This window comes from Lissotriton vulgaris, chromosome 6, assembly GCF_964263255.1.
Source record: "Lissotriton vulgaris chromosome 6, aLisVul1.2, whole genome shotgun sequence".
Classification (NCBI taxonomy): domain Eukaryota; kingdom Metazoa; phylum Chordata; class Amphibia; order Caudata; family Salamandridae; genus Lissotriton; species Lissotriton vulgaris.
The window spans coordinates 270,039,150-270,062,882 of record NC_141694.1 but is presented as its reverse complement, the minus strand read 5'-3'; the positions used below and the strand labels follow the sequence as shown (position 1 = coordinate 270,062,882).

General features: G+C 42.8%; 1 protein-coding gene across 3 annotated transcripts in view; it reads left to right on the top strand.

Annotated features, from left to right (window-relative positions):
• The window catches only part of KCNS3 (potassium voltage-gated channel modifier subfamily S member 3), a 492,233-nt gene that overhangs the window by 285,711 nt on the left and 182,789 nt on the right, over window positions 1–23,733 (top strand). For all 3 annotated transcript variants that reach the window (XM_086926296.1, XM_086926297.1, XM_086926295.1), the window contains exon 3: window positions 18,090–18,212. The gene's annotated coding sequence lies outside the window, so the exon portion shown is untranslated. The remainder of the gene's footprint in view (window positions 1–18,089; window positions 18,213–23,733) is intronic.

Here is a 23,733-nt window from a genome sequence, read left to right as displayed (position 1 = left end):
TTAAAAAGTGGAATAAAAGTGTACTTTTTAAATTCTATTGTTTTATTAATTTGAAATACGGGCTAGTTATGTTGTATTCACTTTTTTTTTAAAGTTCATGGGCTGTGTCTCCTAAAGCTTAGGCATTTCTAGGCCTGGTGCCCTGGGCATAGATTGAGCCAGGCTGCTGAAAAGGAGGGTATAGGTGGCACCAAACAACAAAGAAGAAGAAGAAAAAAAATATCAGTTCAACTAACCGTCAGGAAGCTATACATGGCAGAGTGACACACACTAATCCACACATCCTGGCAATATGGTGGGTGGTTTTGTCCCCAACAAAGAGATGGGGAAAGCAGGTGACAAAAATACCCATCCCGCAGGATGAAAACTATGCAGAAACGCAGAGTTGAGAATGAATGGGCAGAGTTGGGTTCCTGGAATGCGCTGGACTGACACTCCATAAAAAATACAATTCAAAAACTAGAGGCTGTGCAGCCATCGATGTCCTCCGGAGTGAAAGTAAAATATTGTGTCTGTTGTTTGGCAGGAACATCACCAGCATTTATAGCACCCGACTCTGCAATGCAGGCATAGACACACCACATGCTGTAACTGCAGCATACCCCATTGTCATTCTGAATGAGAGAATCAGGACAGACAGAATGGCAATGGGGCTAATTAACAAGTCCGAGAAGAGCTGTGAAAGCCTCGGCACTTGAAAGAACTGCGAGCTGCCCCCCAATAGTGATTGCTGTGAAACCCCTGAGGCTTCTCAAGTCATCGCAGCCACGCTTCTCAAGGGGGTCATCCCTGCAAACGCCAGAATTACGGACAAAAGGCGTCCGTAAAAAGTATTATAACGGACAACGGCCTAGACACTAAAATTACGGACCGTCCGTGAAATTTACGGACGGTTGGTCACCCTAATACTGTGGGCGGGCAAGGCACAAGGCCAGTATAATGCCACAAATGGGCAGGATGCTGAGTGCCATGGCAATGCGAGCCAACACAGCTGACAGAAGACAGCAAGAAAAAGAATGTAACAAGAGCCATGGTATGCCAGATGTAGAGAAATTATGGAGATCATGAGGCAGTGTCTGCACACAAATGGTTGATGGGCATAATTCAGCTCTCTTGGTCATGAAAAGGAACACCTCAAACAAGTAGTGTTTAGTTTGGTTTGATTGTCCTGAGAGTCTCTGTGTTTGGGCTGGCAAGTCCTCTAGGACTTTTTGCACTTCAGTGTGTGGAAATAGGAGGGTACTCCATCCCTAAGTGTTTGTCAGATTGGCGGCAATCACCGCTCCCTTTTCCCAATCCTTTTGACACTACCATTTGGGGTGCAGCTACCATTTCAAACTTCCTGCTGCAAGAAGTACCCTTCACTGAAAAATGCACATGGAATCGTACCACAAAGTTGTCATCAAGCTGCAAATTCCAACTTGGAAACATGTGGCGGTCAGACACAGCACCAAATGGAGGGTAAAAATTAAGACCACTGAAGCCGAAACATGTCTAGACTTGCTTGTGTTCCTGTTCATTGTGGATGTGGCTTAGCAGTTTGGGCCAGAATACTTTGTAGGAGAAAGGGCCATGACTTATTTGCAACCAACCGTCCCTTTCCCCAATTCCACAATCTAGACATATTAACAGAAAGGGGATGGAATGCAACAAAACGTAATTCATTATGATAAAGAGGTATGCTATTAGAATAACCGAACTAAAATATTGCCTGATAGAAATATCTTGTCTAAAATATTGTTTTCCGAAAATATCACTCCATGATAAAGATTAAGGTTAACCCAAGTGTTTTGAAACATCACTCTTTTGGTTGTGTGGGGAGGCATTGGTGCTTTTACTGTTTCACAGACCGAAGCTGTGCCTCGCCTCAACAGCAAGGTAGAAATGCACCTTTCATAGAGGATCTGGCTTTGCAGCTTGGACAAGATCAGTCCTATTCAGTTATCAGCAAAAAACTATTTGCATATATTGGTCCTCTTCATTAATGTCAGAGCCCAGCTACGAAGAGAAGGAATGGAATGGTACCAAAAGGGATTCTTATTGGCTAGGGTTGTTCAAGCATTGCTAGCATTGTTTATTTCTGCTTTTACTTTCTATAGTGTTCTTTTACTGGAGGGACTGACTTGAGGAACTGGTAATCAATGGCAATCCACCTTTTAAAGTGGGCCCCTTTACTCAATACCCAAATGCTTGTGGGCCCTGCTTCCATTTCCTTGTACCTGGTATGCATCAAATACTGGAGTGTGTTCAAAGTTATGCAGCTATTTGTGTTTTTATATTTTACAATAGCTACTAAACAACTTTCATATCATGTTGGAGGATAAAGCCACAATGAGTAATGGTGGAAAGTATAAATTTTATATTAAAGGGAGATGTATATGTGGCCATTAATACCACATGTTTTATGTCGCTGGAGTAAAGTCAGCCTTAACATCAAAACAGATTAAAATAGGTCTCTACTCTAGCAACTAGGCAAAGACTTTGATTTTACCACAACACGTTTGTGTTTATTTTTTTCCATGGTGCACATTGCAGTTGCAAAATGAATAAAATCATTGTAATCAAACAAACCAGTTGCTTTTTTTAAACACAAATGTAGAGCTGTGTAGCTCAAGGGCTTGCAATAATGGCTAAAAAGTGCCGTTTATTCCTTTTAAATTCTGAGCAAAAACCACTTACCGAGGTAAACAGCGTTTTGTCACAGTATGACAACATATTTGTCCCAGCAAGGGTACAATCTGTTCTTGTGAAAAAATGAAGCCAGTGTCAGCGAGAGCCGGGGAGTATGTACCAAATAATCCATCTGCGGTGGCATTTGAAGTCATTTCCTTGAGAATCTAGGAAGTCCTTGAAAGCTGAAAGAAAAGCACAAGAAATATAAGATGTCCATTTATAGAGAATAAAATAAAAACACATGTAGCAGTAGTGCATACAAAAATGCTGTTTTAGTGCATAGTTAGAGGACATTTAAGTTTCTATTGTTTACACATATCATTTTGGTGCAGTAAACATGGAACTATTCTCTGTGAGTCCGAAGCGTGAAACAAAATCAAACTCACTGATTTTAATTCAGCTAAAGGTTAAGAAATGAAATGCTAGTAAAATGCGCGTCTTTTACTTGCGAGCTGAAATTTACAAAGGTTTGCCACACTCATTAAAACTTCTTAAGCCTAGACATTTCAATACCACAAGATAACGTAATTATTAGTTTTGTCCTTCTGGAGGTATCAAATCCTGACAGATCAGCTTCGGCATTAAGGGGCTTATTTAGAAGCCCCTTGCGCCGCCGGTGCGTCACTTTTTTCATCACATACAAAGTGACGTACCGGCGGCGCAAGGGGCTTGTAAATAAGCCCCTATCTGTGCATAAAACTCATTCTGTCTCAGAGACAATGCTGCTGACCTGGCTTTCCAGAGATGACAAGTAATCAGGTAATTCATTATCCTGAGCATGGCTGTGTACCCTATCATGCCTGTAAGAATTCAGGGATGTAGCTTCCATGTGAGGCCTCCGAATTCTAATTATTGCTCTATTTTATAATTGAAACAGCAACCAGGCGGCCTATTCCTTCCTTGCACTCAGGTCCAAGGCACGCTGACCCGCAACTGTAGCAATGAGCAAAAGCCCTCAAGTTTTCCTATTTTTCCGTACCGAGGACCTGAATTATATTTTTCCGGTGGGTTTTACTCATGTTTATTGACCTAACATTTATTTATTCATAATACATACCTTAAACTTAAATAAAGCTTATCCCCTTCAAGATCTTAAGATTCTCCCAGCACATCAGCACGTTAGCAGCCAGCTCACAGGGCCACTCACAATCTGCTTGCGGACTCCACTGGCATGTGAGAGAATTTAGTTTACACTACACCAGTTGGGAGTGTTAGCACCAGTCACTTTGAGGCGTGGAAGTGATGTCTTCTGGAGGGATCAGAGAGGCTACTCTTTGGTGCTTCAGGTCACATTCTCTCATAGCTGTAGGTGCCTCCGGTACCGGCCTCTCCTAGCTGTTGGTACTTCAGGCTTCAGCCGCTTGTAGATGGAGAACACTAGGGGCGGATCATCAAAGCAGTGATCGCACTTCTTACTGAATGAACGGATGATTTAAGGTTAGGTTGGAGATACTGGGACACTTGCATTCTGAGTGTGTCTGTGCTGGAGTCTTCGCCAGTGTTCCTAAAAACAGAGACTGGGCTTCTCCTTGTTGGTAGTTGTCGTCCTGTAGGAGCCAAGCACTCCTTTCCCTCTCTCAGCAGGCCAGCAACTTAATGTTCACAGGCAGACCCACTGTTGTATCGCTCATCGCGATACGTGGTTGTGAGATGTGCACATTGTGATGCCTAGCCACGGGGGGTGAACTGTGATCTCCCCCAACTATATCACTGTCCATGGTTTGGTCCGCGCTACGTGGGCGCGTTGAAATGAATAGTTGTGCGCACGTGCCCGGGCTCAGAGCCGAGACACGTGAGCACAAATAAACACCACACTGCGTGTGCTCTCTTCATTGCGGCCTGCACCATGCGGCCTGCACACGATGCATATCGCGGCAGAACGCGATCTTCCTCACCAGTCGGGATGACGAGTATTTACAGTCCCGACACGACATTTGGCGACAAGGGTGCTAAGGAACCACGTGGCATTAGGCGGCGGGCACGCACATTCTCCTGTGTGAGTGGTGGTGCTTGTGCTGCATTGGCGCCACACCCACAAGCTACCTATGACCAAGGTGGGGAACTAAGAGCAGCAACATCTGGACTGAATGTATGTGCCAACATCGAGCACTGACTGCTGATCCAGCGTGTGGTGACAGGATCTGGGATGATCGGTATGCACAGCCAACTATGAGTAGCAGCAGAAAAGTGTATGGTCTCAGCTACCACTGAATTGCGGGATGGCCACAGCAAGTGTCTTCCAGAGCGGCATACCGGCAACGCTGGCGGGTACACTATGTCCCACATTTCTGCAATAGAGCCAATTGTGATAGACGGGGCTCCATTTGGTCAGGCCCCGAGGTGGAAGGAATGGGTGGAGCGAGTGCTCCTCTTCTTTGAGGCCACATAAGTTGAAGATGAACAGAAGCGTGCCATGATACTGCATCTTGGAGAAAAAGAGGTATATATGATAGCCAAGACAGTGGCAGAGGCAGCACCAAAGACTCACCTCACACCCATTACAGCCCTTAACGCTCACTTTGAGCCCAAGGTGAATCAAAACTTTGAACGCTTCGTGTTCAGACAAGCGAGGTAACAGCCCAAGGAATAGCTAGATGTATATCATGCATGTTTAAAGGAGTTAGCAAGCACCTGTGGTTTTCAAGATGAGACAGAAGAGATCTAGGGCCAGGCTATTCAGGGGTGTGCCTCGGCAAAACTGAGGGAGCGAATCCTGGAGGAGCCAGGGAAGTCGCTGGCAAATATACTTACCCTGGGAAGAACAATAGAACTCTCAAAAGCACGGGTAACACACATGGAGGCCGCTCTTCAAGCTCCCATCAAGCCTGAGCCTGTTAATGTAGTTACTCTGACTACCACGGCATCGCCAATCTGGACACGAGGCCTGCGAATACGATCATGAGATACTGCGGAGGACCCTCCCATCGGCCGTCAGAGTGCCCAGCTAGGGGAAAGAAGTGCACAGCATGTGGAAAAATGAACCACTTCATGAACGTATGTCAATCTAGCAAAGGACGGACTGCAAGGTCCCACGTGAACATGATCCCTGAGGCTCAGGAACAAAACGGTGATATGGACGATGATGACCCAGAAGAAAACACAATACACTCAGTGTTCACAGTAGGGTCAGCATCTAATACACAGAGTTGACTGCCACAGCACCAAGTCCTGGTGGGGTGATGCCCCTCGACTGCAATAGTAGACACCATAGCTACCATTAACATCATGTCCCATGAGGCCTACCAAGAAATGACATCTCCTCCACAACTGATACCTGCCAAGATAAAAGTTTTTGCGTAGAGTCAAACCAAACCACTGGCCATCAGAGGGACAATTCAGGAGCACCATCGCCTATGACAAACAGGAAGTGGAAGCGCTAGTGTATGTAACGGGGTAAGGACATGGAATGTTGCTTGGGTGCAAGTCAGCAGAAGCCCTGGGCATATTCACGTTTGCTTTCAGAATACATTGAGAAGGAGTGAACCAAATCCTAGAAGAGTTCCAGAAAGTGTTCAGTGGCATTGGGTGCTTACGTGACAAGCAGATACAGCTACACATTGATCCCTCGGTGCAGTCAGTGGCCCTTCGACACAGGCGAGTCGCATTTCACTTGAGACCCCTGGTAGAAAAAGAACTGTGCAAACTCGAAGAAGCAGGGATTATTGAAAAGGTGAAGGGTCCGACCCCTGGGTATCACCAATTGTGGTCGAAAGAAAATACAAGCAGCCTGGGGAAGAGAGAATCTGCATGGATAGGCAAATCCCCAATACCGAGATCAAGAGAGAAAGGCACTTACCTCTGACCATTGACGACCTGACAGGGGAACAAAGTGGAGCCAGCTGGTTCTCAAAACTTGACTTTCAGCAGGGTATCATCAACTCGTCCTCGACGAACAGTCCCGATACATCACAACATTTTCCACGCATGTTGGATTGCGACGCTACCAGAGGTTGAGTTTTGGAATATTGAGCGCAAGAGGTGTTCCAAAATACCATCAAACATTCTCGTCCATGCAAAGTCCATACAGAAGCACAACAATTGGCTGAGACAGGTGCTCCAAAGAATACAAGACTCTGGACCCACACTACAGAGAGACAAATGCGAGTTCCTCCAGCAGAGGCTGCAGTTCTTTGGATACATCTTTTCGGCAGAAGGAGTTGCTCCTGAACCCGAAAAAGTAAGGGATATCAAAGAGGCCCCAGCTCCCACCAATGTGACGGAAATGTGCAGTTTCCTGGAGATGGTAAATTGCTGCAGTGGATTTATCAAGGACCTCTCCTCACTAACCACCCCATTGAGAAAGCTTACAAAACACTGACCACAAGCCCCTATTCCTCTGTTCACCGGAACGGTGTCAAAGCCTCAGCCTCGCAAAGAGAAATTGATGCTGCATTTGCAAGAATACAATTGTAAGATTGAATGCCACCCAGGAACAGGCAATCTAGCAGACTACCTGTCTCGTCATCTCTGAGAAGCAACACTCAGTGAGATGGAGGATGCGGAGGAGACGGAAGAATATGTTCGATACATAGCGGACAGATCGCGCTAGTTACCCATCTCTCTGTTAGAATTGTGCCAAGTAACCACTCAGGATGAATGTCTGCAGAAGGCATTGGAGGCTGTGAAAACCAACAAGTGGCATCTTCTCAGAAGTCAAGGGGTAATATTCACTCCTGAGGCCTGTAGAGTAATCGTGAGCCTGTATCTAGTAAGACGTGAACTGAGCGCTGATCCAAATGGGTGCTAACTCCGAGGTCATAGATTGGTTATTCTGGTAATCTTAGTGAACAGAGTGGTCTGGCTAGCCCATGCTGGTCACCAGGGAATGGTAAAAACCAAACGTAGGCTCAGAACCAAGGTCTGGTTCCCTCTCATGGAAGACAAAGTAGAGGAGGTGGTGAGATCATGTTTTTGGTGTCAAGCCACTGGTGAACTGAATCCTCCAGCACCCATTGCGACTGACTGGCGACCTGAAGTTCCATGGATGAGCACAAGCATGGATTTTGGGATTCTCCCTGATAGGAGACACTCCATGGTAGTAATAGTTGATTACTCGAAACCTCCAGAAGTTGAGTTGTTGTTATCCCTGAGCGCCGGAGAGGTAATACCAAAGCTGGAAAAGGTGATGGCTACCCATGGACTCATCAAAGAGATAAAAACTGATAATGGTCCTCCCTTCCAGGGGCAGGAATTTGCATCGTACCTGACGTCTCTAGGAATTGTGCACAAAACAATAACACCAAAGTGGCCAGAAGCCAATGGAGAACCTAAGCGCTTCATGAGAACTTTAAACAAAGTTATCCGAATAGCAGTGGCCAATGGTGATTCTGTGGAACAGTCCATATATTCTTTTCTTAGGGATTACAGGCAAACCCCCAATGCCACCACCGGTCATGCTCCTGGACACCTATCAATGGGCCGAGTAGTGAGTGATTCCATCCACCGCTACCCTGGATGGGTTCCAGAGGAGATAAATGATCAAGCTGTTGATCGCTGAAGGAAAAGGTTGAATGATCAAGTCAGCCGGCAGCACTGAGTGGAAATATCACGTCTCAAAGTAGGAAATCTGGTCCTTGTCCAAGACAGACACCCAGGTAGCAAGTTCAGGCTTCCTTTTGAAAAAGATCCCTGGTGTATTACCCAAATTCATGGCAAGGAAGTCACAGCAAAGAGGGGCCTGGGGAACTGGTTACCAGACATGAGTTAGCCTTCAAGAAGTTTCACTTATGTCCTGACGCAGAGATGAATCATCCAGATGGAGTTTCCCGTAATCGAGTCTGGGAGGACAGGTCAGAAGCCGACCTTGAAACAACTGGAGCTGGCGGTGTGGACCCTTTTACACAACATCAGGAGGTTAGTCGAGATTTATCTGCGCCTCCCGTGACTACTGATGAGAACAGCGAGTGCCGGGAAAATCACACTCAATACAAACTGAGGAAGAACTCCGAGCAGTTCAGTAGACTACAAGACTATCATTGCTAGAAACTCACCTGCTGGGGCTGTATTCAAACTTTGAGAATTAGGTATAGTCTTTACCTCTGCTAAGGCTCTTCTCAGGAGTGTCTCCATCGGACGCACCTTAACAGCAGCACAACCTAGTGGAATGCTGTAGACCTGGATCTCATTGGCCCTTCTGGGAGAAGCATTCAGGGAAAGAGAAAAGGGTTAGGCCCTATCTGAAAGATTTTCATTACACCTGAAATGAATCTGTTGTCCAACTTCTGCACACTAACAGCCTCAATGAGAGATAATCTTCAGGCCCTCCGCCACATTCCAATTGTCTAATTTCTAAAGAATCCTGTCTCCATCCTCTCAAACTGAAGTGCATCAGGCTGTTCCCTCCAGGCCAAAGTAGCCAGCAATACACTTCCATGTCTGGGGAGGCTAGCCACCTCCAGCTTGTGCTGTGTTGTACCAAAGACTATCCAAAATGAATCCCCTTTGAGCCCTGCTACCAGAACCACAAATGCTCAGTACATGCAGTCACCCCCTCTCTATATCAGCGCAGCATCTGGGTACTACGTTCAAGCAGAAATTTACTCAAGTGAGGCTTGTTATGCACCATTCTTTTCCTAAACAGGAAAAACATACTATATACTGCTATCAATTCAAAATCATACAGTACGCTCCTCTAAGTCAAACAATTGTAGCTTAACAGTTTGCGTAGCGTAAAAACCTTATGTATTTCCTATTTTTATCAGCATTTACCTTGGTGCAAGATTTAAACCAAATTGTGCTTTTGTAGAACAGGGTTTGAATAAGGACACATGAAACACCATAATTTTTTGAGGACTGGGACAGTTTTCACAGTTTAGAGGATTCACAATACATGCAATGTTAAATAGGTCAGTAAACCTAACTTGCTACGTGGAAACTTTCTTCAAATAGAAGTTCTTAGTGATTAACACTTTTTCACCCACTGTGTGTGAGGGTGCTGGAATTCCTTTTCTATCAGCACATAGGTTATAGTTAGCTTTGGTCTGTTCTAATGGTTCTCGTGCTGACCTTCGAATTTCTTGGAGCTCAGTTAATTGATCGTTTGCTAAAGGCACTGATTTAGAAAAAAGTAAGGCGAATAAGCAATATTTTAGGCTGATATTCATACATACAAAAGTACAGTGACATTCCTGCGACTGAATGTTCTGCATTATTTTTTTTGTTTAAATATCTTTATTGTTTTTGTACATTTTTTAACTATCCAGGGTCATCTGGGGTGTCATACATACATATACGGATCAACATTGAAGTAGAATGCATATGATTGGGGTGTATAGCAAAAGTGTGGATACAATACACGGTGGGCCTATGTCGATAAATAGTTGCATGCTACTCCCTTTTCGTGCCACAGCATTTCAGTTCCCCATTGATAGATAATAAGGTCTGTGTAATATGCGAACACAGCTAGTATGAATCCAGTCAGTTGTTACGTGGAGTGTACAGCAATGGCTTACATGGGGGCTGTGAATGTGAGTCCGTTTCAGTATAACACTGGGAGATCTGCAAAAAGTGCCAATAAGACATATAGAATTTGAATCACAGAACTAAGAACTTATTAAAGAAACTGCCATCGAGAAAAAAAAAGAGCAAACTAGCACGACTGAGTATGAGCATGTGTGTCTCGTACATGATATTGAGGAGAAGTGTGGCTCACTGGTTAGAGCGGCAGACTCTTAAGCAGAGATCAGGTCATGGACGAGGGTTCAAGTCCCGACGCGGCAGGGTCTTGGGCTCAATGTCCGCTGACTCGATAATTTTCGCCTCGGCGCCTACTCTAATCATAGGTCCCACGCTGCAACTCTGGGCAATAGCTTGCTTAATCTCCACAACGGCCCCAACAACACTGGGATGCCTGGCTTCACCTTGGGGGTGCCCAGGAGGGGCATCTCACAGGGAGAGCCAGGAAGGGTTCCACAGCGTTTTACAGCGCCAGGATGCTCCATTGCTGGGGCAGCTGTGCGTTTTACAAGTATACTACATACATTTACAAGTATACTACATACATATTATGTTGGCTCGCCAGGGTGGCACTATGACTCGTGAGGAATTGGGCATTCTAAATGGCTGGTCGGAGACTAGAGGAAGCTCCCAGCGGCGGGTTTAGGCCACGGATATGATACACTATAGGTCGCAGTACTAACAATGGATACAGCGCGTCCGTTGACTCTGGGCCTACAATGTTCAAATTATGTACTGGGGGGTGGGGGGGGTACCGTCGTCGTCATTACTCTTTCCATGTGTGAAGGTTGTGAGTATGGTATCCCAGTGTTGCGCTATTGGATACTTGCGGAGCCCCGCTGTTTCCTCCCTGTGCAGTCTTGTGCGTTCTGCCTGCGCCCATATCATGAGTGATCTGTCGCAGCTCATTGTCTCTGGGGGTGCGTTGTGCTTCCACCTCTTTGTAATTAATCGCTTCGCTACTATCAAACCCAGGTCTCGAAATCGGAACTTGACTCTGTTTTCCTTGGACCTGGCATATAGCCCCAGTATGCAAACTTCCCATATATGTGGCAGAGATGTGTCAGTACAGAGTGCAAGTGCCGTAGTTACTGTTTGCCAATAAAGTTGTAAGGAGGTGCAGGACCAGAGCAAGTGTAACAGATTCGCGTTAACCTGCTGACAACACGGGCACGCGGAGGAGGCAATGTTGAAATATCTATTTACGTTGTTGGGTGAGAGGTACGCTCTCTGTATAATGTATGTTGTATAAGTTTAAATTTGGAGCTTCTCGGTACAAATGAAGAGCTGGCTAGGACAGCACTCCATTCCTTTTCCGTCCATGGTTGTCCTCTATCCATTTCCCAGCGTTTGCAGAGACTCAGCATTGGTTTCAGTGTGTGTGTAAGCAGAGCTGCCACCAGCCAGTGTACTATACGTGATCCAGCACCCGTTACATGTAAGTACTGTAGTAGCAAATGTGTCGTTGGCTCGGTCGTCATATCCCCCAGGAGGCCGAGAGGGCCCTTGTGAGTGAGGTGTGTAATAGAAATTGCCCTGCTGGCAAGCCACAATCTCCTGCCAGTGCCTCAAAGGTGAGCAATGTACCATCCACATATAGGTCACCCAGGGTATCCATGCCCGCTACATGCCAATGTGCAAGGGTCTCCTCGGAGGTGTCTGCCCTTCCTCTAGGTGTCCCCAAGAGCAGCAGTATCGAGGCATGTGAGATTGTTGCTTGGGTGAGGTGCAAGCTCCTTCTGTAGCATTTATGCGCCAGTTCCAAGTGTAATTGGGATGGTTGTGGAGGTTTGGCAGTGGGATGAATAGATGATAAATATGGGATTGGGTACAGGGCTGTTGCAGGTTTGCCGTATATTCCAGACTCCTGCCGCTCAGCCACTTTGTCACCCATTGTAGCTGGGCCACCATATAGTACAACTTCATGTTAAGGCCTGCCAATCCTCCTTGGCTGGTAGGGGCATATATTTTCCACAAGGCTACCCGGGGCCTGCGTTTGTTCCAGATTAAGTCACAGAACATGCGTTCTAGCTCATGGAAGACCTTGGTCGGGACATAGATCGGGATATTAGAAAAATAATACAGTAATTTTTCAAGGATAACCTTTTTTTTATCAAGGTAATGCGGCTCATAACATTCAGTGGGAGTGACTTCCAAAATTGTACTTGGGCACTAACAGCTAAGACAGCTCTGGTGAGGTTGCCCTCCAGTAAATCAATGGGTGTTCGGTATATGAAGACACCAAGATAGCGGAACATAGTGGGGTACCACGTGAGAAGGGAGCCGTTGAGGAGCACGTCCGTTTCAACTGTGTCTTCACTAAAGGGGTAAACTCCCAATTTGGCCCAGTTGACCCGAAGGCCGGACACCACCTCAAAGGCCTTAAGCGTGTCCGCTATCGATGTGGGGATGTCATTGGTGTCGTGCACATACAATAGCAAATCGTTCGCATACAGAGAAACGGCATGTATCCTGTCTCCTAACTGGATGCCCTATGCCTCACAATCACTGTGAAGCAGCATCACCAGCAGTTCCATGGCTAGGGAAAAGAGTAACTGGGATGGGGGGCATCCCTGGCGCATCCCTCGCCTCACTCGGATGGGGTCTGAGATGAGCCGACCGGTCCTTACCCTGACAGTGGGTCGTTGGTATAGCATTTGGACCATGCTCATGTAATGGTCCCCTAAATCAAATTTGTGGAGCACCGTCGACAGGTAGGGCCACTCTAAAGAATCAAAGGCTTTCTCCAGGTCTAGTACTAGGCAGCCAGAGCGTGGCCATCTGTGCAGCGCGTATTTCTGTACCCGAGAGAACCTGCGTATATTAAGTGAGGTACTTCTGGCGGGAACAAAACCGTTCTGGTCGGGGTGTACCAGTGCCTTTACTAAAGGCGATAAACGCTTAGCAAGAATCGATGCAAAGATCTTATAGTCAGTGTTCAGGAGTGGCAGCGGGCGATAAGGGCCTAGGGCTTCAGGGTTCTTGTCGGGTTTGAGGAGAGATACCAGCAGGGCTTCGTTTTGTGTACCAGTAAGTGTAGAGTCATCTACTGCTGTCTCATAAACTTTTAGCAACCGTGGCGCTAGTATATGTGCGTATTCCTTGGACTGAATGCTCTGCATTAATGTGTGTGTTACTTATGCTAACCACAACGTCTTACTTCAATCCTTTTCTGCCAACAATGCTAATGCCTCAAATACTGTACAAATCATTAATTTAATCATCTGTCTGGAGTTGAGGACTAGTAGAAAGACGGAGTTCCACATGTAATTCTTTACAAAATGCAGACCAGAATATTGAGATAAGTCATGTTTGGGTGCTTTTGTTGGACAACATATAGCGGTATTAAACCCACATTTCACAGTAAACAATTAAATATGGGAAATATTTCACAGCTCCCTGTGAAATATGGGGTTCATTATTCTTATCCCCTGGCAACACTGGTTTCGTCGATTTGAGCAAGAAGCAACCTTTTTTATGAAAGCAGCAAATCGTGCAGCGAATGTGGTAAACTATAATTATGCTTTAAGCACTGTAGGCACAAAAATGTGTTTATCCTCTAGCCCTAGCCATTGGTCATTACAATGTTCTCCTAAAGACAAACAAAATCAACACATTCGAATTTCAATTACTTCCCATTCATATGTGAAGAAACAGCTTTTTCAAGCTTTCTACCCTCAAATAAACACGTATTATAAAAATACATAATGGGCAAATTTTGTAAAATGTATATAGTACTCTGCTTCAGTCTTTTGGCTTATGATGTTGTCGGAACCCCTCTATGGCAATAATGGGCCAAATTACACAGTAACCGGTTATGTATCATGTATATATTGCTGACGCAGTTATTGCACTTCTATAGTTCAGTTTAAGTCCGAGTTTTCATTGAAAAAGCAGTTCTGTTAACTTTAGCTCTGTTCCACGAATCTACACGAAACTTTCCCAAATAAATGACTTCTACTTTGTATTATTCATTGCAAATTTTGTGCTGACCCATTAAGCAGGGCCTAAAAATATGAATGGGCCGGCCCTAAAAGTGATATTTCTCATTCTAATTCCCCTAGGACTCTTTGCATCTCAATAAAGAAAAAAAGGCTGACTGGAATTACACAATCCTGAAATATTTTCAGAATTTTACTGAATGGTACACCTGTGCTTGATTTCATTTTGTGTAAATCCACTCAGATGTTTTTGAGAAATTAGCGGATTAAGTGTTCCAGATGTTACATTTTAGATACATCTGCACTATTAATTTATGGATCCTCTGTAGGTTCATGTTTATTGTATGGAGGATTCACAAATGGATTAAGAAGCTATTTCTTGCATTGTTTATTGTGGTTTCATGGTTCTGGCCGGGGATTACTGAGTCTGTTGTACTCTGATTGGATGGCTGTCACAGAAAAATATCAGTGGTGGGCACCATTTCCCATCTTGGTGCCCAGAGCACTATGTTGAGAAAAACAAAAAGGGCATAAGTAAGGGAGCAAGGAAAATCTACCCTGACTACCAGGTCCATGCACGCGGAGGGGGAGGTCAAAGGGGCCATTGTAGCATTAAAAAAAAATATTTAAAAAATTGGGATTCATAAATTCTATGTCAGAATTGCAAATCCCAGACCCTCCTGGGACCTTAGGATTTGCCAGTGCAGCACAGTATTCTCAAATCCTGAAAAAAATGAAAAATATATTCAGTGCCGTACTAATGCACATGGCCAATGGTCACACTCAGGGTATAGCCTTAGTCAGCAGGTTGGGAACTGGGCCTGGCCACAGTCCAGTCACTGCCACCAAAACCCACTACGCCTGGTTGAACGTTGCTCACCCACAGGGAGATTGGCCCATTCCGCCAACTCTTACTGCGCACAACTGAATTCATAAAAGATGGAAATGCATGAATCATTGTGTTGCTCATGCCCATCTACAATTGTGGATATTGAAGGAGTATGACTGAAAAAATTAAGAGGAAAGGAAATGTAGGCCGTGAGCTAAAAGTGGAGGTGTATGTAAGGTTTACCTGTGTACTCAGTGGCAGCTGGTGAACTATGAAAGTAGTGGGGCATAAATAACTAAGTGTAACAAAGTTTACTTGGGTAACAGGAAACAGGTCTGAGTCCCTTGAGGGAGAATGTTTTGAAGAAAGGGCGCATTTTTAATAGTTTAGCAGAAATACAAGAAGCTTATAAACAACACTGTTACCCTCAAAATAGTTCTGTGATGCTATTTGCACTTTGTCTCTCTACAATTCTTCCCCATTCTTCTTCTCTGTGGTTTGGCACTATTGCTTCTCTGTTATTATCTGTTTCGGATGTCTGTCTATTCTTCACTTTCTCAGTCTGTCTATCCTGTCTTTCCTCTCCGCAGTTTGTCTTTCTGCTAAACTTTCTCTCTTTTGTCTGTCTTAACTCTGCTACCCTTTTTTTCTGCAGAACCTTCATCTCTTTCTTGCGCCTTTCCTCTGCTACTGTTCCTCCCTCTCTGCAATGCTTCACTGTTTTGTCTCTGTTATCATTCCTCTCTGCTGCCTGTCTCTCTTATGCCATTAGTCATCTATGCTGTTCTATATTATTGTTCTGCTATCTGCAGTCTTTCTTGTTCTGACCTTCTTCTTTGCGGTCTCGCCTCTCCTCTGCTATCCCTTCTCTCTGCAGTCTCTGCTCCTGTCTCCACTCAATCATTTCTTAATGCATTCTACCTCTGTGCTATGCACCTAACTTCCTCCCAACTTATTGCTCCTCTGCTATCCATCCTCTCTGTAATTTGTCACTCTGTTTCTGTCTCCAAGCAATCCTTTCTCAATGTAATCCACCTCTGTGCTGTTCATTAACCTTCCCTTCATTACCATTCCTCCCAGATTTTGCTCCCCTGGTATCCCTATGCAGTGCTTTGATTTCTTAAAAATAATCCATCAACATTCTCCTGAAGGGCCGAAGGAGGCAGCCTTGAAGCACTATGGCCCACATGCATCAAGCATTTTTGGAGTCGCAAACGGTGCGATTCCTTAAAATCGTCCGTTTGCGATTCCAAAAGTGCTGTTTGGGATGCATCATGCTATTTTAGAAATCGCAACTTTTTTGCGATTTCTAAAATTGCAATAGCATATAAGAAATCGCAATTTTGCGGTTTCTTAAATGCTATGCATCATTTCCAAAAAATGTGCGATTTTTCAAATTGGAAGTGCAAATTTCCACGAAGTTCAACCTCGTGGTAATTTGCGAAATTGTTTAAAAATGCACAAAAATGAATTTTTTAAACTGTTAAGTTACAGACACACATGTCCTTAGGACATGTGTGTATGTAACTTCTACTGAAAAGTACATTTCATGGGTGCAGGGGGGGGTCATTTAGACCCCCCTCTCCACCCTTGAAATGGATTGATGAATTGCGATTTCAAATTGCGAATTCGCAATTCCCATTCATTCCTATGGGCATTTTGGCCCATAGGAATGAATGGGAATTGCGAATTCGCAATTTGAAAATCGCATTTTTTATATATACGATTCGGTAAAAATAGCGATTTTTACCGAATTGCATAAAAATGAAAAAATAATCATGCATAGGCTTTTGCGATTTCTAAATTGCGAATCGCTATTTTTCGCAATTTAGAAATCGCAAAAGCCGATATTGATGCATGTGGGCCTATATGTTTTCTCTGTTTGCTGACGTCACTTAGTATGAGTGAAAAAACTGTATGACTCAAACAGTGTCTTATTTGTATGCGTTATAGTTTTAGTGAGTGGTGAACAAGGCAAGTGAATGAAAACAGTGACAGAAGAGTATGAGGGCACATCAAGAGAACGTTTCAACACCAGTGCGGTGCCAAGTCCTCTGAGCACAAGCCTGGTTGGCCGCAAACAGCAGGCAGGCCTGTTATGACGTACGTGGAGTAATGGTCCTGCAGGACGCATCCCACAAAAGAGGACTACTCCTCTCCACTTCCTTCATGCACAACGTTGTTGCTGGCGCTGTGCATGATGAGAAAAGCATTGCCATTGCATCAACATGCTGGAAGCATGACCAATCATGCTGGATCTAAAGTTAAAAAAGCACCTTGATTGGTAATGCCCTTTAATTGTCCCACCCCTGCGCTGTCATGTAAGCACCCCTGCCCCAATACAGGCTTTGCTCTCATGCATTTTATGTTAAAAACTGCATGAGAGCAAAGCAAGGATTGGTTGGGTCATATAAACCCAACAATCCAAAGGAGATCAGTAAGGCCATGCTGTGTGGCCCCCCACCCCCTCCTGGCTCCTTAACAGAACATGTATATGAGGCCTAAAGTGCTTATGTGGAGAAGTGTGGTGCAGCGGCCAGGGCAGCTGACTTCGGAGCACAGGGCTCACGGTTCGATCCCTGGCTTTGGCGGCAGATCAGCTCAGCACCATGTGACTCTGGGCAATAGCTCACTAATTTACATGACTGCTCCCAGTGCCTTGAGACCCGCAAGGGTGAGTAGTTGGCGCTTTAAAAATTCTCTATTGATTTATGTTGGGTTGGACACTTTCCGAGACCTATCCAACCCGACAGGCGCAGTGTACTAAGTTGAGACTGCATTGCAAGTCACTACAATTGGCAATGCACTGCCTTAATGTTAACTCCACCGCAGGCCACACTGAGTAAGGAAACGTCATCCTCTGGCGGCTCAGTATTATTTTTTATTATTCACTGGTGCCTCAGTGCTGGTGGGGAGGTGGTTTGAGTGTGCTCATTCGCCCCAAGGGGCAGCCGCCGCTGTGTGTATGATTAGGATTGTTACTCATCAGTCACCCTAAACTCAAGCCGCATCTGAATCAATGAAGATACTATGCATTAATTAACCTGATGACCAGCTGGGCAAGTTACATTTTTATCACTTATTTTGAATAATAGTTTTAAAATCTGTAGTGACAGGAATCAGGATGTGAACTGTATCTGTAGACTATTAGATGTACTAAATGAGTCATGTGTGGCTATTTCTCTTTTTAGAATTCAAGTGGAGGTTGTCTGAATGAAGACAGGAACACTAGCATAACTGTACAACAAGGGAGCTGAGAAGCAACATGAACTTGCCACTTGAAAATGAAGACACAGCATTCACATTCTTTAAAGGTATATTGTCAATGTTTATGCCATGGAAAATCCACTTATGTATCGTTGTATCACAAGCTGTATTTCTTTACACATTGAACAACATTGTCTAGCTATCCCGTTTATACCAGTGCAATAAAGTACGCGCCCCCTCTACACCAGCCAATATGTTACAGTCTAATGCTTCATTCAGTTTCTTTAGACATCAGTAGGGAACACCTCTCCAGATCCAGATTTGGAGTACTCTTCAATTGAAAGTTTATGGAGCCATAAAACGCGAAGTTCAAGGGCTACATAATACTTAGTTTGTATGTTGATATAAGACATAGTATTGTAATACTGTTTGGCTGAATGTGGGGCCTTCTTGAAAGTTTAAAAACTACTCTTTGAGAGTGTTCTCCAATGGATGCAGTAGATTTTGAACTTTTATAGACTCCCCAAAATCCCATTGACTACTCAATGGAATTTCCATAAGTCGTGTATTTCGATAATCATATTTACTCTTGCAATATCTCAACTTAGCAGTCAACTTAAATGCAAAAAAAGTATATTAGAGACGCATGTTTGCCTGTGTATCTTGTTTATTAATTTGTAATGCATAAAGAAGCCATTTTTCCCTGTTGAGAATTTCTACTACATTTAATATGGGAATACATTTGCTATCACCCCTTGGATTGCTCACTTTGACCTACTCTTGCAGGAGAAGTCTCCTCCTCTATGCTGACAAGGGTGGGAATCACCAATGAATTTTTGATCAATACCTACACAATTTCAAAGTAATGGGTGTTAAGCAGAGCTTAAAGCTCTTCACTCACTTTCACCCTGATGTACACTTGTTCATGTCAAACCTTTTTTGCCAGTCGCAAATTGCCCGATTTGCAGAATTAGCCGGTTTACGAATTCAAAAAGGCTTTTTAGCCCAAATAGCGATTCTGTAACTTGTTACCGAATCACAATTTTGGTTTTGCGATTCCTTATTACGAAGGGGTTTGTTAAGGGCGTAACCTTCCTAATAGTGACTTGCTGTGCCATATACAAATGTTTTGCGATCAAAATGTGGTCACAAAACATTTGCTTTTTGCCACCAAATTCAATTTGGTGGTAACCCTTTCACAAACAGGAAGGGGGCCCCAAGGGACCCCTTTTCCTTTATGAATGCATGAGGTAGGCCTGCTCTAAAAAAATTCAACTGAAACATTTCATTTTTCTTTTTGAAAGGCATCCTGTTTTCCTTTAGTAAACTGGACTGAAGTTTTTTTTTTAAACGTTGGTTTATTTAAAAGCAAACAGACATGGTGGTCTGCTGTCCCCAGCAAGCCACCATGCCTGTGTTTTTAGTGATTCCCAATGGATCGCAAATTGGGACCTACCTCATCAATATTAGTGAGGTAGGTTTATTTGCAACCCACTGGGAATCACAAATGAAACTCAATAGAGTTTCGTACATTTGAAAGTGCGATTTCCATTTTTTTTGTTCAATTATCTTTATTGGTTATTTAAAAAGAAATACATTTATTACAATAGCAATACAGCAAATCAAAATCAAATATATAATAAATAGTAACAAAGAATTTTTAAGAAAGAATTTAATTGCCAATAACTACAGTACTGGGATAACAGGAATGACAAAATAAATATCATGACGAATAATAAATATTAGAAATTCATCAAATATTGAGTATAAATCCCAGAAGTATGGAACAGAGGAGACAACAACATATATCGCCACAAAGACACATGCAAGTTGTATTGCTTGAAAGATAAGAAATATCCGTGAGAAAAGAAGGAATAAAAGAAGGAAAAAGAAAAAGAAGAAGTACTAGAGAGAAGGAAGGGACATCTGCTTCATCCCTAAGAAAATAAATCAAGAAAAGGAATATTGAGTTACCAACCCCTGAGAGGACAAGTTCATTTGGTTGCCCAGAGATTGCCAAACTTTACTAGAAATTGAAGGCGAAAACTGCTTTTCAACAAAAGTATAAGCTCCTCGAATATATGAAACCCATGCCCATCAGGTATCATAAGACAGGAGATGAAACGATTTCCATTTTGTGAGTATAATTTTAACTGCCATGGATACATTTAAGAGCTCCAAATCTGTATTATCAAGAGGTAAAGGGATAACTGTAGCCCATGGACCTAGCTAAATCAGAGGTAAAGAGAGAACTATAGATGTATTAAAGATTAGTGATGCATGTTTCTGTATCTGGCCCCAAAAAGAATTTAATAGCGTACATTCAAAAAACATATGTTGATGGGTGCCTGGTGCTAAATTACAGTTCCAACAGAGATCATTATCTTGTAACTTCAACTTATGTAGACGAGCAGGAGTCCAATGTAGATGATTTAGTGTGAAGAATTTAGATTGGATTAATGAAGGAGCAATCTTATTACCTAAAGATAATTTCCTGAATAATTGCTAGTATCTTGTGAAATATTTTTTTAAAAATGTCTTCAAAATGGTCAGACCATTTAACACAAGTAATTGTAGAATGCAATGGCAGTGGAGCGGATAAAAATGAATACATTTTAGAAGCAGTATGACCCTGAATGTGTCCACATGAACAAACGTGAGTTCTCAAGAAAGAATAAAAATCCATATTACTGAGATTATGTTTCCTGGATATGAAAGAAAAAGGAAGAGGATCATGATTAGGGTCATTGAGGACTTTTACCAGGCTGATACCGTTGGCAGCCCACGAAGACGTTGTGTTGGGATCAATGTCAGTATGAATTTTAGGATTAAACCATAAAGATGACCATCTTGATTTATGGATAGGTTTAGATACTTTCTTTTCAACATATTTTAATGCACTAACTGTGTCTGATATAAACCTTTGAGAGTGAGCTAAAACAAGCTTGGAGGCTGTGAGAAAGGAAGGAGTGGAAAAGGGAGTTCATAGCTCACCTTCAATATGAATCGAAGGAGGTATGTGTTGAGAATCTGGTAAAAACCAAAGTGCACCTTGAGATGCTAGAAAGGAGATTTGGTATAAATTCCAATCCAGAAGGTTACAACCACCCATGACAAAAGGCTTCCTAAGGTACTTATAGGCAATTCTAGCTCTCTTAATATTCCATAGGAATCTCAAAGAGATTGAATCAATCTCAGGAAAGAAAGCAGAGGAAAGATTTATAGGTAGCATGGATGATAAAAAATAGATGACCGGGGTTATCATCATTTTAAGAGTTTGCAATCTGCCCCACCAGGAAATATATTTGGGAGACCAGGAATGTAAAATATCCTTAACCTTAGATATGATATAAGATTAATCGTAAGTGATGGTATCTTTGAGATCTTTACAGCACCAAATCCCTAGATATTAAATACGAGTCGATTGCCATTTAAAATCTGAATCACCCATGTGAGAAGGAAAACACAGAGAGTTTAGGGCGAACAGTTCAGTTTTTTCTTTATTAAGAGTATACCCAGAGACGAACGAAAAATCACTAATAATATTAGAGATAGAGGGAATTGCTGATACAATATCCTCTGAAAAAATGAGGACATCAGCGGTGTAAGTGGCAATTTTAAGTGTATACGATCCAAATTGAAAACATTTAATAACCTGATTCAGATTAAGTAAACAAAGAAGTGGATCAATGGAAAGGAAAAAAAGAAGGGGTGAAAGAGGACAACCTTGTCTAGTACCTTGGCGTAGATTAAAAAAAGAAGACGTAGTGCCATTAATCCTGATCTTAGCTTTTGATTGTGCATAAAGAGCCATAACCATATTAATAAAGGAACCACCAAGGTTATGGGATTCTACTACTGCTTGTAAAAAAGGCCAAGAAACTTTGTCAAAAGCCTTTTCAGCCGTCAAGGGCGATCGCCCCCTGATGGCAATGAGGGGAGTTTTGCTTCTAAAATGTGACAGAAAGTCCAAATTTTATGTCTTTAACTAAACCTGTTTGGGAATCATGGATAAGATTAGGAATATGACCTTCTAGGCGACTAGCTAAGATTTTGGTGAAGATTTGAGTCGCACTTTTTTAGGATCAGAATGATCTTTACCTTCTTTCAGGATGACTACAATAGTAGCTGAACCTGAATCCTTGCCTTGAAGACCATAATTATCAAAAATCTTCTTAAGATATATGACTTTTGAAGGAGTAAATGTCTTATAAAAGGCAATAGGAAACCCATCTGGCGGAGGAGCTTTAACTGAGCATGCAGCCTTAATAGCTTGAATAATCTCATCAGTATTAATTGGTTTCTCCATTTTACTCATGTCAGCATGCGAAATAGTATTAGTAGGAATCGAATTAAGTAACTGCAGGCAGGTACACTTGGTACACTGATTCCGAGGTGTATAAAGAGTTTCATAGAAATCTCGAAATACCCCAAAGGGTTTCGTGGGTGTGAAACTTCTTTGATCCAGATTTATCAGTAATGTGAGCAATATGAGTAGCATTGGTATTTGTATTCTGGTATTTTAGCGTGGCCGCCAACAACTTACCAGCTCTATTCCGTAACAATAACTGACTGTATTTATGAGCGTGCACACCAATATAAGCTCTTTTAGTGACTATGGAATAAAGGAATACTTCAAATGTTTCATATCTTGCAGGAGTAATTTATCATTGGAATGCTATATTACTCCTCTTTGTGTTTAATGTCATCCCCCAAAGACTAAAGGTACTTTTTAATGTCACTATTCCTTCTGGCCATTTTTTTAATAATGTGACCCCGTATAGTACATTTAAAAGCATCCCACAATATTATCAGAGAATTCACAGAGGATTCATTATCTCTGAAGAAATTATCAATCTCATCATGAAGCTCTTTGACTTCATTATTATCTTCCAAGAGTTCTGTGTTTAGACGCCAACTACGAGGACCTTTAGTATTCATGAGATTAAGGATAGTCAAAGAAACTGCTGCGTGGTCAGAAACAACTATTGGACGAATCATAACATTTATAGTATGTTTTAAAAGAGAGGCGTAAACCAGAAGATAATAAATACAAGAGAAATTAGAATGTGGGGAGGAGAAAAACATGAAATCACTACCCGTAGGATTATGCAATCTCCACGCATTGACAAGTTGGTGGGAAGAGCACATATTAAGCATATGTTTGCGTGCCCTAGGCAGTCAAAATTTAAAGGCAGAGTATGTATCCAAAATGGGATCAAGGGGAAGATTAAATTCACCTCCAACAATTGTTCTTGAGTTTTGTGGAATATCAGTGAGGTTTTATTTACTGTTTGCCAAAAAAGTGGATCATCTATCTTTGGAGCATACAAATTCATAATGTAAAGATCATCTGTACCATTAGTCAGGTGAGTAAGTAACCATCTACCTTTAAAATCATGTTCAGCTGTAACTATAGAGAAACCAGAACTTTTAGAAATAAGGGTAATACCCCATTCTCCTTTGCAGAAGCTTATGAGCAAGTAATATCAAGTACCCAATCTTTCCTCATTAGAAGAGTCTCTTTGAAACCTATCTTTGTCTTTTGAAGTAGGACCACATCACCAGATAAGCTCTTACGACAATCTAAAATCTTGGCCCTCTTAACAGGATGATTCAAAACCCTAA